The 14,950-nt window shown below is 38.0% G+C and overlaps 1 pseudogene across 1 annotated transcript; it reads right to left on the reverse strand.

The window, feature by feature from the left end:
* Positions 1-1,972: 1,972 nt before the first annotated feature.
* LOC146385887 (perforin-1-like) lies at positions 1,973-13,713 on the reverse strand (annotated as a pseudogene). Its single transcript, XR_014800419.1, has 9 exons — positions 13,332-13,713; positions 11,642-11,920; positions 11,473-11,552; positions 11,164-11,176; positions 10,679-10,836; positions 10,462-10,600; positions 10,288-10,368; positions 9,121-9,614; positions 1,973-2,084 (listed from the first exon to the last, which is right to left on the reverse strand). The product of XR_014800419.1 is annotated as a perforin-1-like (transcript).
* Positions 13,714-14,950: the final 1,237 nt, after the last annotated feature.

The following is a 14,950-nucleotide window of genomic DNA, read 5'->3' on the forward strand; positions in this document are numbered from 1 at the left end:
ATTTAAAATTAACATGTTGAAATTTAGAAAGTGCTTTTTTTTATTTCAACTATATGTAATGCTAGTCAGTGAATGACTATAATCATGATTTATTTGATCAATGAATAACTAAGTGATAAAAATATACATTACATGAAGTAAACCTGAATCATATCATATCCCAGTGTTAAGAGAACAAGTACATACACTCATCTGTAAATAAACTCATGTGATCCTTTACGTTGTAAGTTCAACAGATCTGATACAGATATTAGTTACAGCATTTGTAACTATGGTGAAGGTTTATAGCGCTCACACTTCTCTCCTGTCAGATGACGGTCGCAGATCAGAGTATAATGAAGCGCAAAGTGACCTCCACTGGATGAGCATCTAAATGTGTTGCTCCCCGCCCACAGGTCTTTCTGACATGATACTAAAAGATCATCATAGGATGGGTCCTCGTCCCAAATCTGGACCTCCAAAAGTGACTCTGTGTTTACCTTGATAAGAAAAAAAAAATGAAAACAAGATGTGATTTACTCATACTTTAAATATTCAGCTGAGATTTGGGGGTTATAGAAATGGTGAGAAGAGCAGACCTAAAGGGCAAAATATTTAATCACACTGATTCTTGAAAGCATATTCGTTGCACAATTAAACATGAATGCTCTCATACACACACCAAATTGGAAGGTCTGTTTGATGAATTGTGATACCAAAATATAGCTGTCCCATTGTAAAGTAAAACCTTGTGCAGTACAGCAAACAAATAGGTAACACAGATACAGAGACAAAGCTGCTCTGAGCACAGAATTGCATTGTACCATATTATCTGTGGATCTGTCTAAGGTTCTGGATGCAGTGGATCATTAATTGCTGCTGAATAAACGTATTAATGCTTGTGTTCATTCTAAGGCTGCTATTTGGTTCAGAATTTTCCCTGTGAATACAATTCAGTGTGTCGATGTCATAAAAAAGACCATTTATCTGATTTCTTAAGCGCCCACAGGATTCCATTTTAAACCGATTTTGTTCTTTATGTTTATAAATTATTTGGGTATGGGCATCCCCAAAAAACTAGTCTATGATGACAATACTGCTGTTTTTGCACTTGATTCCTCAGTGGTGCAGGAAGTGCAAGAACTTCAGACTGTATTTCACACCCTGCTCTCCTGTATTTAAAGCCATTTTTGTAATGTTCCCAAAACAGTTTAAGACTCAAAAGCTCACTTCACACTGAACACAGGAAGAGTGACTGTCAAAATAAAACAGGAAACACATCTTATTTTGCTGCTGGTTCAGTGAATTTTGGTAAGAGAGCGGCCAGAGAGTGACAAATCCTGGAGGATCAGAATCTGTAAGACGTTGGATTTCAGCCCCAACGACGAGTCTTTTGGGTGAGAAAAAGACAGGTTCTGATGTGTCGCGTCCAAGCTTTGTGTTTACATCTTTGTGCAGAATCCGTTTACCTGCTCTCACTGTTTTAGCTGTTTTGGTGGTTGTTGAAATAGTTTCTTTCTTGAATGTAATATAAATGTAATATAAATGTGTCTCTGGCAAAATACATTTATATTTAAAAATTGATTCAGGATTTAATGAATATCGTGTTATTTAAGCTAAAAATTGATCTTAATCGGAAAATCCCAAACCGAGGCTGAGAGTGAGAGACCTGAACACACACACACAGAGGAAGACGTAAAGACAGATGACATGACAGACTCTCATGAGAGACAAAGACACAAAAGGGGCCTAGTTGACAAGAACAAAATAAACCAGAATATGAATATAAACTTGGAGACACAACAAGAAGTAAACTCAAGACTAAAATGTATAAAACTTAAATCATTAAAACCCAAAGAACGAATCAAATAGAAAATAAACTAAAATATCTGGGTCATAGACCCAGACATCTGACAATAAGATATTTTTGACAATTAAATATACAGAAAGAAATAATTATAGGATAAAAATATAAAAACAGGTTTAATCTTCCTTAAAAAAGTTTACTGACCGTGCCGAGCAAATAGTCACCAGTCCAAGTAGGGTAGTTTGACTCGATCATTTCAGTCCTGCCTCTGACGGAATCAATCTTTAATACAACATAGCTGTGAAGAAGTAAAGAAACAAAGAGGACAAGTTGATTAAATATTACTGCTTGAAGGAAATGCTTTTAGCATTGTGCAGCATCCTGTGCAAGAAGTTCACAGGCATGAAGAGGGCAGAGTAGAACAGGCGATAAAGAAAAGAGAAAGCTAACAAACCCTTTTGGGCTAAATTTTTTAAAAATCTGCCAAAGCAATCAAGAAGCAGCTAAGCAGCAAGGTAACAAGGTACAGTTAGAGCCATAAATATTTAGAAGAAGACAGCTTTTTTCCATTTTTGGTTCTGTACATTACCACAATAAACTTTAAATGAAACAACTGAGATGTAGTTGAAATGCAGAATCTGAATAAAAAGATTGCAGAAAAATGTGAGAAACTAAAGCATGTCCCTTCATTTCAGGGGCTCAAAAGTAAGTGGACAAATTAAATAACTGAAGATAAAATATTTGTTTCTAATACTTGGTTGACATCACCAGATACAGGATTTCCTTCTTTTTAATGCTCTTCAGTTGCTGTTTGTTTGTGGGTCTTTGTGTCCAAAGTTTAGTCTGTCTGAAGTGAAAAGCTCAGTTGGGTTGAGATTACTTGACCGACTTAGCCGTTCAAGAATATTCCACTTTTTTGCTTTAATAAACTGCTGGGTTGCTTTGGCTGTATGGTTTGAGCCGTTGTTCATCTGCATTATGACACGTAGAATAGGGTGAACAAATGGGTCTTTAACTTAGCTTTGAAAAAAGAAAAAGCATGGTCCCAACAGTTTTTCTCCTGGCTTTAGGAAACTTTAGAAGGCCAGAGTCTTGAGATTGGACAGCACGGGAAGAAACATAGAGGTGCCAAGTTCAGAGAGATATGAGGGTGCCAAACCATTTAAAGCCCCTTAAAATCTTTAAATGGTTTGGCAGCACCTTAAAATCTGCTTAAACCTGACAAGGCACCCAGTAAAAGATTTCAGTACCGGAGTAATGTGCTCATATTTCCCAGTTTTGGTTAAAATGTGAGCAGCTGCATTTTGTACCATCTGTAAACGTCTATAACTTTTCTTTGGTAGCCCAGAAAGGACAGCGTTACAATAATTAATGCGTGAAGACACAAATGCATGGACAAGAACCTCTGGAGTGTCAAGTTATAAAACTTGTATGATTTTAGCGATGCTTCTTAGGTGATAAAAGGCAGTCCTTGAATACCCGTCCATCTGAAACATGTTTTGGACACCACTGTAAAAATGGTTAACTTTGTGAAAGCCAGGCTCCAATGCAACAAATAAGCAGGGAACATGAGAGTTTATTACTGCACAGAGAGGTTCACTGGCTATCAAGAAAGTGCTGACCCATTTCTTTGAGCTGAGGGATGAACTTAAAGTTTTCTTCTGTAACCATCCCTCTGAGCTACCTGAACATTTGCATAATGAAGAGTACCTTACGTGCCTGGCTTATCTGTGGCTTATACATTTTCTTGTCTGAACGAGCTCAGTCTCGGATTACAAGGTGTTTCTGCAACCATATTCAATGTTCAGGATAAAGTTGAGGCCCTGATAAAGAAGTTAAACCTTTGGAAGAACTCCATGGACACAAACAACACAGAAGTCTTTCCCGTGCTGCATGATTTTCTGTGCTTAAATTATCTCACACTCACAAAACCTTGATATTTCCTTTCTCAAGATGGCGCCTGTGTTTGGCTTTGCCGCTTGTGCCGCTAGTACAGCTCGCTGGTATAGTTTTATACTGGCCGCTATTGTCACTTGCAATATTATTTTTACCGTCCTGTGTTTTGATTTTGTCTCTGCCACCAATACTTATGATCGGGGCATGATGTTGTATATCAAAGATTCAATGGAGAGCTACTGTGACAGCTGGGACAGTTACAGGAAATTTTTCCCTCCACCCTTTGTGTTCCTCACCTGACTGCATGTTACCGTACATATCGGTGGGATTTAACACGAAGAAAAGAAGAAGTAGGGGAACCAGGGCCGGTGTCCAGGTGCGACTGAGAAGGTACCGAAGATTAGCTTCTTGGATGTGGGAAGAATCCCGGTGCCTACGACCAATTCATCTACTGTCACCTGGTGCCGACGCTACACTTCAGTTCCCAGCTCGGAATCTATGGTCTGATGGCCCCATGTTCACTTGGCGTCCCTCCTTCGACCGCCGTTTTGATGGCAGAGGTGATGTACCACTATGGATATTAGCTTCTGCTAGCCCTGAAGTCCCCGCCCGGCGTAACAGGTGTAGAGGTGCGCACAGGTGTTTAATTCGAGTGCCACTGCAGTCAGCTGTTGACTGCACCAACCAAACGTCTTCAATCAGGTTTGCCCTGCTCAACACTCGCTCAGTCACAAACAAATCGTTTATTTTAAACGATCTTTTTATAAAGGAATCTCTCAACTTCTTGTGTTTAACTGAGACGTGGCAACAAAACATGGATTATATACATCTGAAGGAAATTTGTTCGACTGGCTGCTCCGTCATCGGAACTCCACGTCTTTCGGGACGTGGCGGAGGTCTCGCTGTTGTGCACCAGGACAGATTCACATGCAGACTGATGAACTCGGATTCTTTTACTTCATTTGAAGTTCAGATGATCAAGGTCGGCTCTTTGCGCACCTTTTATTGTATTTTAATCTACCGACCTCCAGGCCCTGCCGGAGTCTTTTTAACTGAATTTAACGACCTCCTATCATCCATTATTAAATTAGAGAAGGTGGTAATGTTGGGAGATTTTAACCTTCATATTGATGATGCATCCTGTAATATGGCTGCTGACTTCATGACTATCACAGAGTCTTTTAATTTTATGCTGCATGTTTCTGGCCCTACACATGTAAAGGGTCACACATTGGACCTTGTTTTCTCCTTGGGTTTAAATATAAATGATATTCGTGTGGAAAATGTCCATGTGAGTGACCATAGCTGCATATATTTTAACTTGTCGTTTTATTTGGATCCCCTGGCTCCCAAAATAACGATTGAAAGGCAAATCATAAACCAGAACGCCGGCAAAAGGTTCTCTGCCATGTTCGACGCTGAAATGACTTACAATGATTTGGACTCTCTTGTCTCATCCTTTAATAACCAGTGTAATTCTATTTTAGACATAGTGGCACCTCTGAAAAAAAGTACTGTCCTATGTTTGAAATCTCATCCTTGGTTAAATGAAAACATTCGTAATTTCAGGAGATACTGTCGCAAGCTAGAACGTTTGTGGAAGGCTTCCAAGCTTGAGGTTTATAAGTTACACCTTTAAGAATCTATCCTCTTGCTAAATGACATGTGGAAAAATGCCAGAACAGAGTATTTTTCACACCTCATAGCTTCAAAAAAGAAAGATCCTAAATTCTTGTTTAAAACAATTAAGAGTATTGTTTCTCCTGATGCTCCTTGTGCACCAGTTCACTCAACATCCGAATGCAATGAGTTTATGAACTATTTCAGAAATAAGGTCATTGCCATCAGGTCTAATATCTCTCCATCATCTTCTCAATATCAAACTTTTAACTTGCTCTCCTCTGATACTTGGTCCTCTTTTACTCCTGTTACATTACAAGACATCAGAGGCCTGCTTTGTCATATAAAACAGACTTCAAGCCCCCTTGATGTCCTTCCATCTTCATTTTTCACTAGTGTGTTTGATTCAATTGGCCCCTGTATTGTGGAAATGATAAATACTTCTCTTCATACTGGCTCAGTCCCCAGCTTCTTTAAACAAGCTATTGTTGAGCCAATATTAAAGAAACCCCAGCTGGATCCATCTCTTCCTAACAGTTATAGGCCAATATCCAAATTGCCTTTTATATCGAAAATTTTAGAAAAAGTAGTACTAGAACAACTTAACTATTTCCTGGATTAAAAATGCTGTTATGGACACTTTCCAGTCTGGTTTTCGTAAATTGCATTCCACTGAAACGGCCTTACTTAGAGTATCTAGTGATATCTTGATGGCAGCAGACTCTGGAGAATATACAGTGCTGGTCCTGTTGGATCTCAGCTCTGCTTTTGACACTGTAGATCACAGTATCATGATAAACAGACTCGAGAACTTGTTTGGGATTACTGGTGTTGTTTTAAAATGGTTTATATCATATCTGTCTGAGAGATCTTTTACTGTTTGCATGAATCATGTCACATCAGAATCAACAGTTTTGCCGTGTGGGGTACCTCAGGGATCTGTCCTGGGTCCAATTCTCTTTTTACTTTATGTATTTCCCCTAGGCCAAATTATTAAGCGCTATAAATATATCTCCTATCATCTCTATGCTGACGACATCCAACTATACTGTTCCTTCAAAATGTCTGAGTTTTATAAATTGTCTAATTTAAGTAATTGCCTGACAGAAATCAACAAATGGTTATATGACAATTTTCTCCAACTAAACTCTGATAAAACAGAAACTCTAATTATTGCTCCAGACCACATGGTCCCAGAAATTAGACAGCATATCAGCTTCTTAGACCCTTATGTAAAATCAAGCCTTAGAAATCTCGGTGTCATATTTGACAGCTCGATGTCGCTCCAGCAGCATTCTAAGCAGCTGGTCCGAAACTGTTTTTATCATTTACGGAATATTTCTAAACTCAGACTAATGGTATCAAAGCTTGAACTTGAGATGATTATTCATGCTTTTATTTCTTCTCGTTTAGACTATTGTAATGGCCTTTTTACTTGTTTTAACAAATCAGCCTTAAATCGTCTTCAGACTGTGCAGAATGCTGCAGCACGTCTCTTAACAGGCACCAAGAGAAGATCGCATATCACTCCAGTCTTGGCCTCCCTTCACTGGTTGCCTGTAAATTTTAGGTTTCATTTTAAAATTTTAGTTCTAACCTTTAGGGCCCTACATGGTCAGGCTCCTCAATATTTATCTGACCTGCTGAAACCACATACATCTTCTCGGGCTTTAAGGTCATTAGATCAGAGACTGCTGGTGGTGCCGCGCACTCGTTTTAAAACTCGTGGTGATCGGGCCTTTCAGACTGTGGCACCACGGTTGTGGAATTCTCTCCCACTGTCTCTTCGCTGCACGGACTCCATTGATTCTTTTAAGAAACAGCTGAAGACATTTTTATTTAGAAAAGCATTTGATTAATTTCTTCTTATGCTGTTTTTATAGTTTTATTGTTTTACATTGTTTTATTTACTGTTATATTGTTTTTATATTCCCATTTCCTGTGTTGTAAAGAACTTTGTGATTTTTATCTGTGAAAAGCGCTATATAAATAAATTTTACTTACTTACTTACTTACACAGTGTGAAGCACAACTGTAACATGCACCTTGAGGAGCTGGTGGCGCAGTTATGCCAATACTTTCCAGAAACGGAAGGGTCAAATGACTGGATGTGTCACGTATTCAAGGCCATGCCTACTTTGTTATCAGTGGCTGACCAGGAAAGCCTGATTGAGATCGCCTGAGATAGGTTTCTAAAAGTTGAATATGCTCAAAAGACCCTGGTAGATTTCTGGATAGTACTGTGCACTGAAAACCCTGCGTTGGCTAAGCGTGCTGTCAAGACTGATGCCTTTGGCCACCACATACTTATGCAAAAGTGGATTTTCTGCTTTAACAAACATGAAAACAAAATACAGAACAAGACTTTCTGTGGAAAACAATTTAAGACCTTTACCAAATTGAACCAAACATTTAAGAGCTGCCTCTGTCCAAACACATCCATCACATTAAATAAAGTTCTGTTTAATGAAAGTTCACATCTAGTCTTTATGCTCTCGATTCTAATAAATCTTTTGATACACAGCCAGTATTAAGTAGGAAAGTCATTATCTTTAGGTGGGCGATAGAACACTGTAATTAGAATCACATCATATAAGGCTTATGTGATTTACTCATGAAAGTGGCCACTTTCATATATTGTTCTAGTAAGTATACAAGTTTCATTTATATGATTTTTTAAGGGATCTTATATCTGTTTTCACTCTTGTATGCTTTTCATACAAGTTCCACACAACACCGATACAAACTTTAGAAGATTTATATAAATCTTTTCCATGTGGGTTTGCATGTGGCGATAGAAGCTTTGGTGCAGACAATGATGAGTGGGTAAGATGACCAAATCAATACCTAAGACTGAATCGCCTTGAATGGGGAACCTCAACATCACTGGGTAAAATGCCATTTTGGTGCACCAACAGAAAACGTATAGTTCAGGTAACCAGCATGCCTTTGCACTTTAAAGACACTGGCGTACTTGAAGGACACATGAACACATCAAGCGATCCACAGCTAAGACTTGTGCACAGAAATCTGCAGTGACTGTACATGTAAACATTTTTAATTGCTTCGTTCAACAACCTGACTTTACATGAACTGCTGACAAAATTAAAGTTATCTCTTTCCAGACTGGAAGAGGAAAGTGGTAGCACACAGTGTGCATTGACTTTCCTTGTGCAGGTACATGACAAACAGCAACAGTCACCCACTTTCTTAAATCCACTCACTCTCACAAGCTCAGTCATAGTGGCTCTATTGCTTACTAATCACTGTCCAACCACTGTAAATTCACTGTAACTGCCATCTCCTCATAAAATGTTTGTTAAACTGACCAAGCTTACATAGACTGGATATAACTACCAATTCAAGCTGTGTAGATCATTTATCTATTTTAGCCCCAAATGTTCCTAACAAAGTGTACAGGATTGCCCCTGGTGACTATAGTTACACAAATGTAATCTACAATCTCAGTACCTATATATATTACAGATGATTTTAACAATGATTCCCAAGGGAAGTGGCCACACATGGGAGACAGATTCAAGTAGCTGAATTCTTGAAACTGAACCAAAGTGATGCTCCTTGTACTTTCCTATATTTATTAGGGCATATTATTAGGGCAAAGCATTGTGCCAAAGCAGTGGGTAGCACATGAGATGTGAGCCCACTGAGGTGGGATACAGACCAGTCCTTCTGCAGGAACAAAAACTGTGAATTTAATTATCCTGGTTTGGGATAAGGAAACAACTCAAGATGTCCTGGTATTCTGAGAATTTAAAAACATACTATCAACTTTCAGGTCCTGACCTCAGCTTACTCACCTGTCAGACGTACCCCAAGTGTCTCCCGACAGATCCCAGGCTTGAATTTTGTTCACAAACAGTTTTCCCCTCCTAGCCTTTATAGGACAGCACTTTGTATCCGGGTTATCAGGGTCCTGACAAGTTGGGTTTTTTTCTAAGGAAAGCACGATGTTATTAAATAAGTACTCAATCAAGGCAGTCTTTACCCCTTCCTTTTTTGCCTCAGTTGGCATCAGCTCATACAGTGCCAGAAGGGAGTACGAAAGAGTCTCTGGGAGATTCTTCAAGCTGTTCAGCCAGTTTCTGAAGCCCACAGAGTCATCAACATTGAGGGCAAAATCCCCTGACCAATCATTGCCTCCTATCACCTCAGTGTGGTGTTGATGGAGACCAGCACCATACCTAGTAGTGTAATCCTGGTTTTGTAGGACCTTCATACAAGACTGTTCAACACTATATAATTTTTCCTACCCCAAGCCAACCGAAAATCCCTTCGATAAACAGGCGTGAAACTGAAAGAGAGAAAGACAAATGCCATGTATATTTAATAGCTATATTTCGGTATTTTATTGCTGCTTTTCCTAAAATAATGGTTTTCTCCACCACTTATCATTGGCAGCTAGAAGAAGATTTTTGGTAAAATAGTAGATATTTAACTATAGACATAATAAAATTTTACAATTCTTCAGTCAGAAAGCAGTGCAGAAAATTAAAGACATTTACGTTTTGATCTGATCCAGTTTATCTTGTTTTATAGCAGAAGATGTTTTTTCCTTCATCATACTTAGCATGTTATATGACAGAATACATTAGATTTTGTCTTGAAAAGATCATCTAACTGCAAGCCTAACTGATCTACTTATACTTTATTTAGAATAAGATTTTTTAATAAGGTTACTGAGGGCAAAGAACAATTACATACAGAACTAAAATCATTATTGAGCTTACATTGTTTTCAATGTGCACCACTATTCATAGTTGGATTTGTTGGATGTGAAATTCCACAATGATTAAATGTAATTTAAACAATTTAGTTTAATCATCGACTAGACACAGAGGATTTTTATGAAACTGCCATCACTGTAAATCTGTGCGCACCGGGTCTTTCATGGCAGTGGTAACGTAATGTGTGTAAGTGGAGTGTGTGCAGTCTGTGGGCAGGCACATCTGCTTCATGTACAGTACCTCATGTGAGTTGAGCTTGTTCAGGGCGGACAAACAGGTTCGTGCAGCTGTGATTCTTCTTAGTTGGCCCCCAAGGAAAACCTGCAATTTGGTATATTGTTATCTTTAAAAAAAGTGTGTGTGTGTGTGTGTGTGTGTGTGTGTGTGTGTGTGTGTGTGTGTGTGTGTCTTAACCTTGTGGATGTAGTGTGTACCATAGGTTTTTATCAGTCTGTCATACTGATCGCTGGTGGAGGAATTGTAGTGACTTGGCAGATTGTCCACATCCCTCTTGAACTCTGGGCTTAAAGGTGGTCTGCTTGCTACACGGAAACTAGACACAAAGAGACTAATTAGGTCATTATCTTAACTGAAACAAACTAACTGACAGGAACTTATTTTCAGAGCCTACCTATAATATTTGCAGGTGATGTCATGTACACTGAAGGTGTACCGATCCTCTTCAGCCCTTGCTACAGCAAATTTGAATGCTTCGGAACGTGTTCCTCCCACAAACAAGCGATCACCCAGAACTATATTCAAATTTAGGCCATCGTGATCAAGCATAGCCTGCATTACATACATTATAAGTTACATCAATTAGGGGAACGTAACATAATCACTTCTTTTTTTTCTAGGTTCCTTTGTTCAGATGCTGTATCTCATTTGTCATGGATTCCTGATCACATTATTGAAAGAAAAGTGCATTTTTAATTGAACACATTATACCTTTTAGCATTGGGTGAAATTAAATATGTTGAGATATGAATTATTTGAGATTTCATGTTTTCTTTAGTGCCATGCTGGAGATTAAAAAAAATCAGCAAGCTGTGTTTTAATATTTAATTGACTAAAGTATTAATTGTATGTCAATAATAGGTGTAATATGTTTCATACCTTCATCAGTGAGCTGTGGATACAATGCAAAGGAAGGGATCTCTGTTAAATTTCACTACTGATTTCTTCAAACAGTTTATCAAATTTTCTGTTCATAAATTGACAGAGGATGTTAATGGGACATTTAGCTTTTACACTTTATTAAAGATATTAAAGACAAATTAGGATCCAGAAGAATATTGTTATATTATTTTATTTGTCCATGGCAAATTTGATGCCAGCTTTTATGGTGAGGCACAAGTCTGTGTTACATAAAAGACATGAAGGCTGTTAGTCTTTTAGTAATTATAACATGGGACAATACTATACCCAACATTGTCGTGTACACTGCTGTCAACCGGAGTGTTGCACTGGCTGAATGCACGCCAGTCCACTACAGAGACTGGCACCTGAAAATAGAAGACAGAATACCATTTTTAATAAGTACAAGCTATGTGTAAGCCATGTTTAACTCACTGCACAGAATTATTTATTTTACTTTCTGCAGCCTGTTGCCTTGAAGGGGGTTGGTACAGAGAGTACAGTCGCCGTTTGGAGTCATGTAGGTCCTCACATCAGCCACATAGGCTCCTTTTCGTCTCAAGGTGACCAAGTCGAATCCCTCCCCCACCAGGTTGTGACCTGGTACAAAGGGAGCAGACTTGCACTCGCTGTTGTTCCCAGTTTGACAGGAGAGAACAGGGGAGATGTATGACAGAAGGAGGATCAGGCAGAGAGGAGGTGGGGTTGAAAAGAAGAGCATGGCTGCAGTCACAGACTGAAAGGTGGGAAAGAGAAGGATTTTCAGTTGGGTCCATATTTTCTTTTATACAGCAACACATATTTCGTAACTTTAGTTGTGTACCCAAAAATGCATAGCTATGAAATATACTAAAGTTGAAATTTGTGGGATTATTTTCTGATAAAACGTCTTTGGGTTGAATTAGAGCAGATACTGCAAGTCAGTGTCTGACAAATGCATTTCTGGAAGATTGGATATAAATGACCATAAAAGCACTTCAAACATGGTGGAAAGTCTTCCTAGAAGAGTTGAAGCTGTTATAGATGAAAAAGGGTGTGCTGAAACCAAACTAAGCTTAAGCTCAATTTAAACATATTATCCTGTATATGAAAAAATCTTTTAATCTTTTCACTGTATTTGTAACAATAGTTCAAATCCATTTCCAAAACAGCTGGGAAGCTGTGTACAATTTAATGAAAGCAGAGTGAATACCATTTAAACTCTATGCTTAACTGACAATAGTAAATGTACAACATTTAAAAGATTGAGAAATGTTTTATGTAAAAAAAAAAAAAAAATAGAAAATTGATTTTCATGCCAGAAACACGTGTTAAAAAATTATGGACAGCACATGCAGCATTGTGTTGCTGCATCTAAGTCTTACATCACCAAGCACTATGCAAAGCCTCAGAAGCTGTGGTGTAAAGCACACCACTACTGAACTCTAGAGCAGTGGCGACGTGTTCTCTGTTGTAAAAAAAAAAAAAAAAAATAGGGACAGCAGCACATTCACCACTGTGTTGCATCACCTCATCTTTCAATAACACTCTTTGTTTTTGGGTTTTGAAATCCAAATATTTTTTGTTCACTAGTTGGTTTTGTCATATTTTCTGAAAGGGTTTCTGCTGCCAGATAGTTTGGCATCTCCTCGGCCATTTTTTTCATTGCTTTGGGTGATAAGTCTGGACTCCTGGCAGGTCCATTTGAAACCCTGAGTCTTTCACTAAGAGTCATGCTGTTGTAATCGGTTCAGACTGTTCTCAGCTAAAGCTACAGATAACAACATTTTATCTGTTGTGAGCCTAACATTGCGTGCCAGAACAAAAACAGTTGGCCCAAAGACATGGAGCCAGGTCAGGCCAAGTTGGCATATGATTGGCTGAGAGGTAAATTTGCAGTGCTGGCCGACAGATCAAGTGTAGTAGACTCGGCTGAGTGTGGAGCGAAGGATTTGCCTGAGGAGTGATCCACTAGACTACTGGCAGTGGATCCAACAACCCACCACCAAACCTGAAGCGCACCCAAATTCCAGATCCAGCTTGTTAGCAGTTCTACTGGAAGGCAAAATCCCTTTATTTTGTTAATATCCTTCCACTTGCCAGAGAACCACTCAGAATGAGGTTATGTGTGCTAATAAATAACTTAAATAAATGTAATTAGTACTCACATTCTCATGAACTGGCAAGCTGTTATGAAAAACGCATCCAAATGCAAAGTGAAATTCTGTTCGTGAACTGCAGCAGCGACAGAATTTAAAGTCTGCCACAGGTGTTAAAGTCCAACAGCAGCATTCAAATTAACGCTTGCGTCACTCAGGATATTTACATTCATTGAATTTTTTTTAAGTGATTTTTGCTGTCTCAAAGTTGTTTCCTCTCAGATACTTAAATTTAAAGAAAAAGGGAATTGCAGGTCGATGAACAGTGAACATCTTAAGACTAAAAAGTCCTTGCACTGTGTGTGTGTGTGTGTGTGTGTGTGTCACACTGGCTCTTTCATTTGCACTAGTTAATTGGTCTTTCATTTAAGTTTTCTTTTCAAAATGGCCACCAGTAATCATAATAATGATTTTTTTTTAATGTGAATAAACTTGTAATGTGAAAAAACATATTAATTAACTAAAATAAAAATAAGAACTAGACTAGACTTTTGACATTTCTGAAAATGTAATTAACTGAAACAATTTTGTAAGATTGGAGAACTAAAAAAGCAAAATAAAATAAAATAAATATAGGGAATATTCGTAGTTTTACCATCTGTTAGTTTGGTAAGGATTTTATCACAACTTGCCTAATGAGGCTTTGATAAATGTGTTCATTGAGACTTTAGATAAAAGACTGCAAGTCAACTGTTTTCAAGATGTAATGGCTGTACTGAACTCTTCATCCAATAATAAAACTAATAAAATAATAAATGATAAAGAACAAAATAAACACAGAAACTAATAAAGTAAAACAAAAACATTTCAAACAATAAAAACTAAACTGAAACAAAGTCGGAATGACGTTTTACACAATCTAATTAGTAAATACAAAACGTTTTAACTCTGGATTTAACATTTCCAAGGGATCCAGTTACAATAGTTGATACAATACTTTGCATTATTGATACAATTTATAATCCTATTAACCTTTTAATACCCACCCAGTTTCTGACAACATATTTAGGGTAGAGTCATGACTGTATTGTACCAATTTATTATCATGCATGAACCATTGTGTGATCCAGTTTATATTACAATGCTACGAATCAAAAGTAAGGAGAAATTACTCAACTTTCATCAGATGTGATGTAACAGTTGATAGTTGCTAAACTGAGGTGCTTGTGACTTTTTCAGTGTAAAAACCAGGATGAGTACGATAAAGAGAAAATTGTTATACTTGAAACAGAAATATTATGACGGGGGATCGCAATCAATGAAAATTTTAGCATGGAAACTTAAGAAGAAGATAGCAGAGAATACTGTAACTAAAATTAAACACCCAGAGACGGGAAATATAATGACTCATCCTAGTAAGATACAGAACGCCTTTGAATCATTTTATAAAACATTATATGCGGGAGTCCCAGGGGGGGCTGAGTATGAAATGGACAATTTCCTGAATTCTTTATGCCTACCAAGCCTTAATAAGGTGACGGAAGCTGAACTTATGAATGCCATCAATAGGTTGAAATCAAATAAGTCACCAGGCTCCGATGGTTACACCGCGGAGTGGTATCGGGAATTCAAACAGGACTTGATCCCTACATTACTCACTACTTTTAACTGGGTGTTAAAAACAGCGC

The sequence above is a fragment of the Perissodus microlepis genome, chromosome 6 (assembly GCF_051167445.1).
Source record: "Perissodus microlepis isolate ML-2025 ecotype Zambia chromosome 6, ASM5116744v1, whole genome shotgun sequence".
Taxonomy (NCBI): domain Eukaryota; kingdom Metazoa; phylum Chordata; class Actinopteri; order Cichliformes; family Cichlidae; genus Perissodus; species Perissodus microlepis.